Here is a 12,522-nt window from a genome sequence, read left to right as displayed (position 1 = left end):
ACTCTCTACCGGATCCAACATATGAGAAGCTGGATAGAGTTCTAATGACAACTGAATGGGAATTCAAATAACTGATGGTAACGGTGCATGCGTTGGACAAAGGCGTCTCAGATCATACCCCGTTACTTTTGGAAACAGGTGACCCATCCTATTTGGGACATCCAAAGCAATTCAAACTAGAATTCAGTTGGTTATCCCATGAGGATTTTAGAGAGCGAGTCACAGAAATTTGGAATAAACCGGTTAGCGGACAAAATTCAGTGCAACACTGGAATAGAAAATTGGGGGCACTTAGAAAGCACTTGCGGGGGTGGGCTCGTCATCACCATGGGGTGTATAAAACACAAAAGAAAAACGTCCAATCGATAGTAATGAACCTTGACACCCAAGCTGAAACTAGAACACTCACGAACGAGGAGAGGAATCAACTGGAATCCGCCTGGGGTGACTTGATAAAACTCCTGCGAGAGGAGGAACTCAAGTATTATCAACGTGCCAAAGTGACTGATGTTCTTTTGGGGGATAATAATACTTGATACTTTCAGACGGTTGCAAATGGCAAACATCGTAAGAAACATATCTTTTCCCTAGAACATGAGGGCGGGTAAATTGAGGGTCAGCATAACCTAAAAGGTTACATCACCCAATTTTACAAAGAATTATTCGGTCCTCCCGAAGAGAATAATTTTACTCTAGGCGATAGGACGGATGATATTCCTCAAGTCAGTCCACTAGAAAAATGCATTCCTCATAGCCCCTTTCACTGAAAAGGAGATTCGGGATGCAATCTTTGATATGGATCATAACAAAAGCACCAGGTCCAGACAGCTTCCCAGCTGAATTCTATCAGCAGTTTTGGGACGTCATCAAAGGAGACCTCATGCAAATGTTCCATGATCTGCATAACGGTGATATTCCTCTATTCAGCCTAAATTTTGGTGTCATTACGTTATTGCCAAAAACACAAGAAGCCAACAAAATTCAACAATATAGGCCAATCTGCCTCCTGAATGTGAGTTTCAAAATTTTCACGAAAGTGGCGACAATTCGAGTCAACTCAGTCCTAGATAACATAATTATCCCTTCACAGACGGCTTTTATGCGCGGTCGAAACATTTTAGAAGGAGTTGTGATCTTGCATGAGACGATTCACGAATTACATCGCAAGATTCAAAGTGGGGTAATCTTCAAAATAGATTTCGAAAAGGCCTACGATAAAGTTAGGTGGAATTTCCTGATTCAGACGCTTCGGTTGAAAGCCTTTTTTCACAAGTGGATTGAGTGGATTAAGTCTTTCATCTCAGGTGGAAGTGTAGCAATAAACGTCGATGATGAGGTGGGTCCATATTTTCAAACAAAGAAAGGACTTAGGCAAGGTGACCCACTCTCACCCATCCTTTTCAATATAGTAGCCGATATGCTCACTCTTTTCATTAAGAGAGCAAAAATCAGTGGGTTTGCTGAGTGGTGTGGTGCCTCATTTGGTAGATGATGGGCTATCTATACTACAATATGCTGATAATACAATCCTCTTTATGGACCATAACCTAGAGCATGCTCATATCATGAAGACTATTCTTTGTGCTTTTGAGTAGCTATCGGGCCTAAAAATTAATTTCCATAAGAGTGAAATCTTCTGCTTTGGAGAAGCGAGGAATTACGAAAGTTAGTACATGGAACTGTTTGGCTGTAACCCAGGTTCTTTTCCAATTGGATACTTAGGTATTCCGATTTATTATAGGAAATTGTCTAATAGCGATTGGCTGAAGATCCAAGAATGGTTTGAAAAAATACCTTAGTAGTTGGAAAGGTAAACATCTTTAAATTGGAGGTCGTTTAACACTCATTAATTCTGTTCTTAGCAACTTGCCCATGTACATGATGTCCTTCTTCGAAATCCCAAAAGGGGTTCGTAAAAAGTTGGACTATTTTCGATCCAGATTTTTTTGGCAAAGTGACGAACATAAAAGAAAGTATCAGCTAGCAAGGTGGGACATCCTGTGCCAACCAAAGGATCAATGGGGCCTAGGGATTCACAATTTGGAATTAAAAAACATAGCTTTGCTCAGTAAGTGGCTATACCGTCTGTTAACAACAGATGGTACATGGCAGCAGATCTTACGTAATAAATACCTAGGATCTAAACCTTTGGTACTGGTCCAATGGAAGAGCGGAGATTCACATTTCTGGTGGAGCCTGATGAAGGTAAAAACGTGATTTTTTAAGATTTGGAACTTTCATAATAAATGATGGGTCTCAAAGTAAGATTCTGGGAAGACACTTGGTTAGAAAATAGTCCTTTACGGGATCAATACCCACAAGCAGGATACGGTGGCTGACGTAATAAGTACACATATACCGAATCTCTCCTGGCGTAGAGATCTAATTGGCAATAAGTTGGTGTGGAACAATCTTGTCTCACGTCTATCAACTATCGTTCTAAGCCAACAAAGGGATGGCTTCAAATGGAACTTAGACCAGACATGTGACTTTTCGGTAAAATCACATTATCTGGGATTAATCAATCAGAACACTCCTAACCTAAATAAGAGAATATGGAAATTAAAAACCCAACTCAAGATAAAATTTTTGCTCTGGTATCTTAGACAAGGTGTTATTCTTACAAAACATAATCTTGCAAAATGAAATTGGCAGGGGAACCAACAGTGTTGTTTCTGTCATGAAAATGAAACGATACAATATCTATTTTTTGACTGTCGATTCACGAGAATGGTATGGGCTTCGGTCTATGCGGCCTGGGACATACCAAAACCTCACAATATGCCTAGTATGTTTGGGAGCTGGCTCAATAGAATTCCTAAAGAATTTAAGCCGCTAGTACTTCTGGGCGCGGCAGCCTTATGTTGGTCTGTTTGGCTATGCAGAAATGTTGTGGTGTTCGATAACAAAAAATCTTCCTTTTTGAAGGTTATTTACTCAACCACGCACTGGCTCCGTACATAGGCTATCCTTTAGAAGCATACTTTGCAGGACAAGCTTGTAGCGGCATCTCATTTTTTTGGAATAGGTGGCAAAGGATTTTTTTGCTCGGGCACATGGGTGGCGGTTTAGTCTTAGGATTGACAGTCATTAGTGTCGAAGGTTCTATGTCAAACTCTTTTAGGTTGTATGTCGGTTAGGCAAAGGTCGGGAAATTTTCAAGACGGTGTATCACCTTGATGTATTGTGCTTGAAATCAATAAAATTTCCCTTTTCAAAAAAAAGCAAGGGTACCATGCCAAACTGCCAAACCAAACCAGTGCCCATTGATGAGGTTGAGAGATGAACAGCTGCTGTCACAGCGGGTGAAAGCCATCAAATTTTGCTGTAACATTTAGGATTTAGGACCGAATACCAGTGAATATATCTAACGCTTAGAATTAGTTTTTATGCGGAATGCATTATTCTAACTATTTGTCTAAATGGCTACTAATACAAAGTGAAGTGGAACAGCCATTTGTTGTAGACTTGTGCAGATACACTGCTACAATGCAGAGGTGTTGGACAAATTGTGGGACCGGTTGAATGGGGCTATTAGAATTCTTCATAAAAATAAGGTCTATGTTTCGAATTCAACCTGATACACCTCTCTTCTAACCGCCAAGGCCACACAAATCAACTCGTGACGAGCTTACCCTAGGAACGGTTAGGAAAAGCTCGACGCAAAGCGAAAGCAAAGACTAATCAAAACACCGAAAACTCGAGAACAAGCGGAAGCAAACTCAAGGCAATCTACTCGAGCAACTCTATCACAAAAGCTTCACTAAACCAAGCATGCGATGATTTAACAATGATTAGCAAAGCTTGAGTGCAAATTAACAAGTATTAGAAAGAAACAACAAATACTAATAAATTAGAGCATGAAGTAAAAGCATGTGAGAAGAAAATAAAAAGAGCAAGAGATACTTACTGTGCCACTTGCTCCTTGTGCATGGGCCATGAGCCACTTGCGTGGGAAAAAGTCCTTTTTACCTCCTTGGACTATAGGACGAGAGTTCGTGTTTCCTCCTTAAACCACAAAACCATCCGTCTGGACTCCTCGAACTCGCAATACCGGATATTTTACCTCCTTAACTAGTTTCTCTAAGTGGTTTTCCTTTTTTTCTTTTATATTTATTTTGACTAAATATTTAAAAAATTATAGTAAATCTTATAAAAATCATAAAATAGAAAATCAAATTTTGTTGGACTCCACGTTACTAGATCTATGCAGTGAATATATTATATAACATATTTTAGTACAAAATTTTTTCTCTAGATTTAGATATATACTTTTATGTAATGAATTCATAGCTACAGTTGTGTGGTCCAATTATGGTGAAAATTTTATGGCGGTCTAACCATTACATTCTTGATATGTAATAAAAATTTTATGCTCATTAGATCATGCATGCTTGGGTTATATTGATAAACCTAGATAAATCTATAACTCAGGCATGCATAAACCAATGAGAATGAAATTCTTATTGTAGATCAAGCATGTAATGATTAGTCCACAATAAAAAATTCACAGTAATTCTACCATGAAAATTGTGGCTATGAGTTAATTACAAAAAGTATATATATATATATAAATCTACAATAAAAACTTTTTACTAAATTATACCATACAATATGTTCATTGCATAGATCTGTTCATGGGGAATCTAAAAAATAGAATTTTCATTTTATGAGTTGTTTGTTATTTACTAAAATTTTTCAAGTGTTTACCTAGGCAAATCTATAACTCAAACATGCATGATACAATGAGTTTGAAATTTTTATTACAGCTCAAGAATGTAATAATTAGCATACCATAAAATTTTCACCATAATTGGACCGCACAAACTTTAGCTCTGAATTAATTACAGATAAGTATATATTTAAAGCTACAGAAAAAAATTTGTACTAAAGTATACCATATCATATGCTCAGTACATAGGTCTAGTCATATAGAGTCCAACAAATTGGATTTTTTTTATTTTATAATTTTGTATGATTTACTATGATTTTTTTAAAGATTCTACCAAAATAAATATAAAAGAAAAAGAGGAAAACCACTTGAAGAAACCAGTCAAGGAGGTGATATGTCTGGTATTGTGAGTTCGAGGAGTCAAAACAGATGGTATTGTGGTCTAGAGAGGAAACGCGAATTCATCCATAGTTCAGGAAGGTAAAAAGGACCTCCGTGCCTGCTACTCTGCTGCTGCTGCTGCTAGGCAGCTAGCTTGCAGGCCGCACGCAACACTGCTGCTGCCCTTGGGCCGCTCGCGCCTTGCTGGGCTGTGCCGAGTTGCCAGCCTGCTGGCTGCTCGCACGCGCCTTGGGCCGATCTGGGCCGAGCACGCTGCTCCGGCCTGCTGAGCGCGACCGCTGCGCCGTGGCGGTTTTTTCTTTTTTATATTTAAAAAAATTAAAATTTCAAAAATATATGTCCGTTTTGAAATATTTCAAAAATATACCCCGGTCGCCCTCCCATAGGGCGACAGGCCCAAAGTGTAATTTTTTTTAAAAAATTTGCAACGAAGTCCCTGGAGAAAAAAAAAGGGCCAGTCGCCCGTTGGGGGGGGGCACAGGGGCCTGTCGCCCAGCCCACGGGCGACCGCCTCTGGGCCCGGCCCACGGGGGCGGCAGGGGGCCTATCGCCCCCCCCCCCCCCCCCGGGCGACCGGGGGTACCCCCTATAAAAGGTCCAGCCCTCCCCTTCCCTCCTCATTTGATCCCAAAAATTCCACCAAAAATCCAGAAAAAAAGAGAGGAGTGAGGAGAAGGAAAGCGGCGAAGCCCTGCCGGATTCAGCACTTGTGATCTGCAGGTTAGTACATTTAGTTTAAATATTGTTATATTTAAGTACTACGTATTTTAATATGAGTAATTTAATTTAATTAGTGCTATAGTAGAACCATTTAAGTAGAAGTTCAATGATACTTTAGTTTGTAGTTACGTAGTAGTAAATTAGTTTAGAAAATTAGTACTACGCATTTATTATTACAATTGCAGTACTATTAGAGACGTGTTTATAAATTAATTATGATTTAGAATAGAATTTTGCATATGCAGTATAGAATTTGAGTGTCATCACGTAGTTATGAATACTTATACATTGTAGTTGAATTTCATACTTAGTTTTTACGTATTATTGAATAAGGTAGTGAAGTAAAGAGTATAACTCGATAAGTATTATGTGATATACAGATATGTCGAGCAAGATGCAGTTTCAAGTATTTTATGGTGAATACAATGTTATGTATGGACCAAATGGAGTAGATCTTTCTGCCTTTAAGTGCACATCTAGCGGCATAGATAAACCTCTGGAAAGGAGTTTTGGTTCCATATGTAAGTGGCTGCAGCGTGGGTTCCGTGTTGATCCGTTGACACATGTGATCACTGTCCAGTCTCTTGTTAATTGGGAGGTAGAAAGTGAATTATGGGAATTGATGATGATACACAGCACTGATGACTGGCAGAAGTACATGCAAGCAGCTCTAGAGCGTGGGTGGCCTCTGGCCATTCTTGTTCAAATCTGGGAGAAGACACAAAATGAAATACAACATTGTGCAGATCAAGGAACTCCGAGTATTCGAAGAGAGACCAATTATGTTGAGCAAGATGAGTCAGAAGAGACAGAGAACCAAAACATGGGACCACAGGGTCTTGCTGATGAGGGAGAGAGGATACATAGCATTGTGGACGAGATGGAGGCAGAAGACCAAACCGCAATAGAGATGGAAGAATATGAGGACTCATCTGATGACGAGCAGTACTCATTGCCAAAAGAGTGGAAAGAGCATGGTTTTGGCAGTCATGTCACAGAAGATGTACGAAATCAGGAGTGGGAGTACAGAGGGAATGAGGTAGTGCAAGGTGCAACATATCCAAACATTGAAGCCGTAAAAGATGCTGTGAGACTATGGGCAATCTCATTGAAACGAGAATTCAGAGTCGTAAAGTCTGGCAGTAAAGAATATGAGGTGAAGTGTGTGAATGCTGGATGTCCATGGCGAGTACATGCATTCAAGGGAAAATGGAAGTCAAACTGGAAATGTTCCATTGTCACAGAGCACACTTGTTTGCTGTCAGAAGTTCTTCCCTCGCATCGCAATATATCATGCGACTTTGTTGCAAAGCAAATGTATGGGTTTATTATGGACAACCTAAATTATGAGCCAAAAATGATTGTTCGACACATTGAGCATACTTACCAGTACACCATCAGTTATTTGAAGGCATGGCGGGCTAAACAAAGGGTGTTCGAGATGCGGTTCGGCACATACGAGGCACCAGCAGGCCTGTCTTCGCACTGCTCCACGAATGCGAGCCTGTGGTTTACTTCCGCCGTCCTGGTTTATGACATCGCGGTTGAGGCATATTGCCCCTGGAGAGTCAGGAGACAGTTTGGGCAGCGCCAGGAGTTTCCGGTGCCCACCGCGTTGGAGCGTGTCAGTCGCTAGGACCACAGGTAATTATGAATGAACTTGGCTCATACATTCGTGTCGAATCTAATGATTCTTCGTGGTCCACTTTGTAGGTTGTCAAGGAGTGGCTTGCCGTCCTCTGATGATTGGCTCACCAAGATCCAGCCGTGGGTGGACCAATGGGAACAGGCAGACGAGCTCTTGGTCCATCCAACAGGACCGCACACAGACAGCTCCTTTAGGGCTTACCTCACCTGGTACTGACCCCGGACTCGGGCTCGTCTGGTTTTTGTTGACACTCACCCGCAGCCACACCAGGCGAGGCCTCAGGATGGCTATGGCCGGCACCACGTGGAGGCACTAGCTGGCGCGGTGAGTCTCTTGATCATATTTGCATATATATATATATAATCATATTCATAAGATAATTCATGTGTTTGTAACTGTACTTTTACTTAATTGATGCAGCTTCGTCTTTGCAACATGATGGAGACGGACTGCTCGACTTACTTGACGAGGGTACGTGCCGGATCCCCAATGACCCAGTTTGAGCAGACAGAAGCATGGTCGAGGCAGCGTGATCAGTTGCGTCAGGTAGCGCACAACTTCGGAAGCCGTGTGCAGTACGAAGACAGCCACGGGTCGTCTCAGGCCTCGTCGTCGTTCCCGTGTCCGTCGACCATGCACGGGCCGACGTCGCAGTTTTTCCCAAGTGCAGGTAACGTACATATCTCTTTAAAATTGCATCAAGTGTTCCTACATATTTACTAATATCACATACAGAATACGATCCAGCTACTGCGTTCGGCCATACTGGAATGTTTAGAGGGACAGCACCAGTTGGCGGACCGTATCCAGGGATGGTACCGGGGCCACAGATACCGGCCTACACATGTTAGTTTATGTTTCGTATTTCGGTTTCTACATGGCATGACAAAATATACGAGCGTACGCTAACATCCACATTTTTTGCGTAGGATTCTACCCCGATGCGTGCGCCGGACCTTCTTCTTGCTCTTTTCGACCAGATAACGAGACCTTCACCTTAGACGACTTCGACAGCTTGAGTCCAGAAGAGCCTGCCGCGCAAGGTGACCCCGATGTCTTGGGGTATTCACAGCTAGGAGGAGCACCATTTGGGATCTCTCAGCAGCAGACACCGCAGCCCCTTGCGCGTCCTGAGCGACAGGTGAGGTCTCCGGATGTTCTCACCTACTCCGAGGGACATGTCCGTGTCCAGCAGAGGGCTAAGAGGGTCCGACGCCCTAGGGGTGGTTAGATGTATCTGATGTTTATTTGTAATGAGATAGCTGTGGACCGCTTATTTGTATCCGATGTTTATGATTGTGGTAGGTTACTTGTCATTTGTTTCTATAGATATTATTGATGTGAACTTATTATGTTTGTGGGTTCCATAATGCTCGTGAAATAAGTGAAGTTCTTGCGATTTTTTCCCGTGATTTAATGAAGGACAAGTTACGTGCGGTAGGAGTTAGCGTCCGAGATCTTGCCGACGATGATGACGAATACACGCACGAATAGCTCAAAATAGGTCCCTGGAAAAAAAAAGCCCTGTCGCCCCCCCAACGGGCGACAGGCCCCTGTCGCCCCCCCCAACGGGCGACTGGGCCTTTTTTTTCCTCCAGGGACTTCGTTGCAAATTTGAAGAAAAAAAAATTACACCTTGGGCCTGTCGCCCTATGGGAGGGCGACCGGGGTATATTTTTGAAATATTTCAAAACGGACATATATTTTTGAAATTTTAATTTTTTTTTAAATATAAAAAAGAAAAAACCGCTGCGCCGTGAGCTTCCTCTGCGCACCGCCGCTGCCGCACGCGCCTGCGCCCGCAATCCTGCTCGAGCTGAGTGCAGCGCGCTTCTGCTGCAGTAGATATCGAGTAGAGAAACAGCAGGAGAGGAAAACGGGAAAAATCCGAATCTTTGATTAAGAAAATACTTCGTCAAAACGCAACGAATTCCAACAAAATTCTACCCATAGATCCGTGACTGCTATATCTAACGGATAAAAAAATTACGAAAAGATCTAGTACAATATGCTTATCGAAAGTCGCACCAAGATACTTTCGAAAATTGCAGAAAAAAGAAAAACGCGAACAACAAAAGAATGAACACGAAAATCACTCAATCTTAACATCCGGAGGACACAAGGAGGTTAGGATCTCCATTCACACAAAAATTCTTCATAAACCCTAATCCGAAAATAAAAATATTGAAGACAAAAAGAAAACTAGAATGGCAATAGCGCCCTCCAACTAGCCAGTAGCCATGCCTAACAATATATGGTCCCTAGTAAATAACTAAAATACCTCTACCTATATTTCTAGGATACTACCCACGCAAGGGTAAGATGGCTCGACTTTTTATATGAGCATCAGATGGATACGCCGTCTTAACGACTTTGTTTTGCCTCGACGCAAACTTCACGATGGTGCCACGTGTCCTCCACCTCGGCAATCCGACCGCACCGAACGAGCCCTCAGTTTTGAGGCCCAAACCAACTAGATGTCGACGCGTGTCCCACCTCCCCCAAGCTTTGACGTCTTCAAGTCTTTCGAGCTCCCGCCGCACGAGCAATCTACTCGAGCTTGCCATCCGTCTTCCTCCTTGATTTGACCGACGCCGTCTTCATCACCATGTACTCTTGCTCTTCAGTGCATGATGAGCCCCTGGCTCCTCAAATCATTGCAGCTTGTGTCGATAAAAAGAAGTGCAATAATTCAAAAAATTCAGACGGTAATGATGTGAAAAATCTTTCAGTTATAAAAGTCGGTGCATTTTGTTTTGATGTGAACCAAAATATTATGAAGAAAGGCTTTCTATCTAGTACTGCAAGTATTGCACGCAAGGTAATATTTGGTGGAGCTAATAATTTGCGCAAGAAGAAAGAGATACAATCCGGAGGGATTATTCACATTGTTGGAAGTGTTCACGTGGAGATCAATCAAACGTGAATTGATTAGCATCCTTGCTGGATTATTTTATTGTTTTCTTCATGCATGGCGTTTGTTGGCTGCTCTCACTACAAAAAACCATTTATTCCATGACAGAACAATTTTGTCATAGATCGTTGAAAATTCGTCATAAAATTTTGTTCATGACGTTTTCGAGCAGCGTCATGTATTGAGCGTCACAGATTAAATCGGATGACGTTTTTTTCAAAATCGTCACAGATCAGTGCAATCTATGACGTTTTTTTACCGTCATAAAACACTCTTAGGCCCATGCATCCAAGCCCAGACCCATCATCCGTGACGAAATTAAACGTCATAAAATTTGTCACAAACGTCACAATGACAGCCCATTGGTTAGCAGGCCAATTTTTGAACTAGGCAAGTCAGTTGGGCCATTTTTTTACCCACTATCAAATCAGAGCCCACGAAACTGGCCCATTAAAAATTGAGCTCATCAATTCAATCCAATTTCTCATACCATACACCAGAATTCAATCCAATTTCTCATACCATACACTAGAATGATCATTACAGCCTAAAATACATATAAAATTTTAGCAGCCCAAAATAAGAGATACAATCTCATGTTTACATTGAAAAGAGATACAACAACCTAAAATACACACCAGCAGGACCTACAGCACCAAAAATCCAAGCACCTGATACAAGTAGCAATTTGATTCCAGAAGCAAATGAGCAAATGTTCGAGAGCACCAACAAAACCTGCAACACCAACAATAAATCACATAGGTTTTCACGCTCAGCTTGCTCGGTAGTAATGCAACCTGACAAGGGAAAAGAAATACTTATGATTAGTTCAGTCATCTCATCAAATTTAAGTCCAAACAAAGTGACATAGCTGCTAAGGTGAATTTTGAACATAAACTCTCCACTAGTCATATTCACAAATAAAACTCATTTATTCATTTATAAGAGAAAAAGGAAATAAAGCTCTAGTTATATCCCTCAGCCAACAAATAAACCTATAGTTTCAGAAAAAACTTGCTGTAATCATGTTACAAGTATAGATCCAAAATATATCAATGTTCAAGAACACTATCTGACAGTAATCTCAATGACCGAAGATAAAGCATGTGCATTTGATAGTGGCAATAAAAACACAAGGTCTAAAACAATCTATAATTATCTGTAAATAACTGCTATCAGGTAAATGGAATCACTTAACCAGAGAACATATACTAGTTCGTGGAGCAATGTTTTGCGATAGACCAGATGCAGTAGATAGAAATTCAGGTTCTATTATTCAAAACAAATGCTCAGATTGTTCAAAATGCATCTATAGAAGTGGAGAAATTATTTACTTCAAAAGCCATCTATAGAAATGCTACAAAAGTGAAAACTGAAAAATAACATAGGCTCAGTTTGTTCACACGGCATCAGTGGCATCCAAAATACGTAGTAAAAAGAGAACAAAATCACCAATCAGATATATACACTATGAAATCGAAAGGAACATGCATACAGGGATTTAAGGAAAGGTTTTTCTTCATTTCTTTACCACAGCAGCACAAATGAATCCTACTGGGTGACATATCAGAGAGGGAAAGAGTCAGGGGAAAAAGATCTGCAATTCTGCATAAAGAAGTAAACATTTTACTCTCCGGGTCTAAATGAAAATGAACTAGTATGCAAGAAAAAATAGATCTGAGCACTAGGAACTTGACTTTGCACCTCTGACCAAGAAAAGACCATAGATCCCAGTCGTGTACTGCACATTTGAGAAGAAATCGTGAGAGATTTTGCTTCCAGTAGAGGTGCAAGTGAAGTAAAATGGCTTGAATTGAATGGGAAAAAAAAATCAGAGGGATCCACTTGCCTGGACGGCACCCGAGCAGGCGAGCAGGCCTCAGGCTTGCGTGGAAGGGGCGAGCAGGCCCATGCGCTCACGAACAGGCAGGCGAGTGGCTCAGGCGCGGGCGAGTGGCACGCACGCGCCGGCCTGGCTCGAGCGGCCCGCACCCTGCAGCGCCGCCTTGCAGTACGAAGCCGAGGAGGCTGTCGGACCTAGGCCTGCCATGGATGGATCCTGTTCCGGCCAGGCCCCCATGGTTTGGCGCCGGGCGGGGATGGCGAGGAGGAGGGCGGGTGAGGTGAGGACACGACCTCACCCGAGGCGCGGCCGCCATCGCTGAG

The 12,522-nt window shown here is 41.9% G+C and overlaps 1 long non-coding RNA gene across 1 annotated transcript; it reads right to left on the bottom strand.

Moving 5' to 3' along the window:
* Positions 1–10,806: 10,806 nt before the first annotated feature.
* Positions 10,807–12,097, bottom strand: LOC120659232. The gene is made up of 2 exons (XR_005668943.1): positions 11,852–12,097; positions 10,807–11,153 (listed from the first exon to the last, which is right to left on the bottom strand). It is a non-coding gene; the product is annotated as an uncharacterized LOC120659232 (long non-coding RNA).
* Positions 12,098–12,522: the final 425 nt, after the last annotated feature.

This window comes from Panicum virgatum, chromosome 2N, assembly GCF_016808335.1.
Source record: "Panicum virgatum strain AP13 chromosome 2N, P.virgatum_v5, whole genome shotgun sequence".
Taxonomy (NCBI): Eukaryota; Viridiplantae; Streptophyta; class Magnoliopsida; order Poales; family Poaceae; genus Panicum; species Panicum virgatum.
Note: the sequence above shows the minus strand (reverse complement) of the source record. Positions and strands in the feature narration are given on the sequence as shown.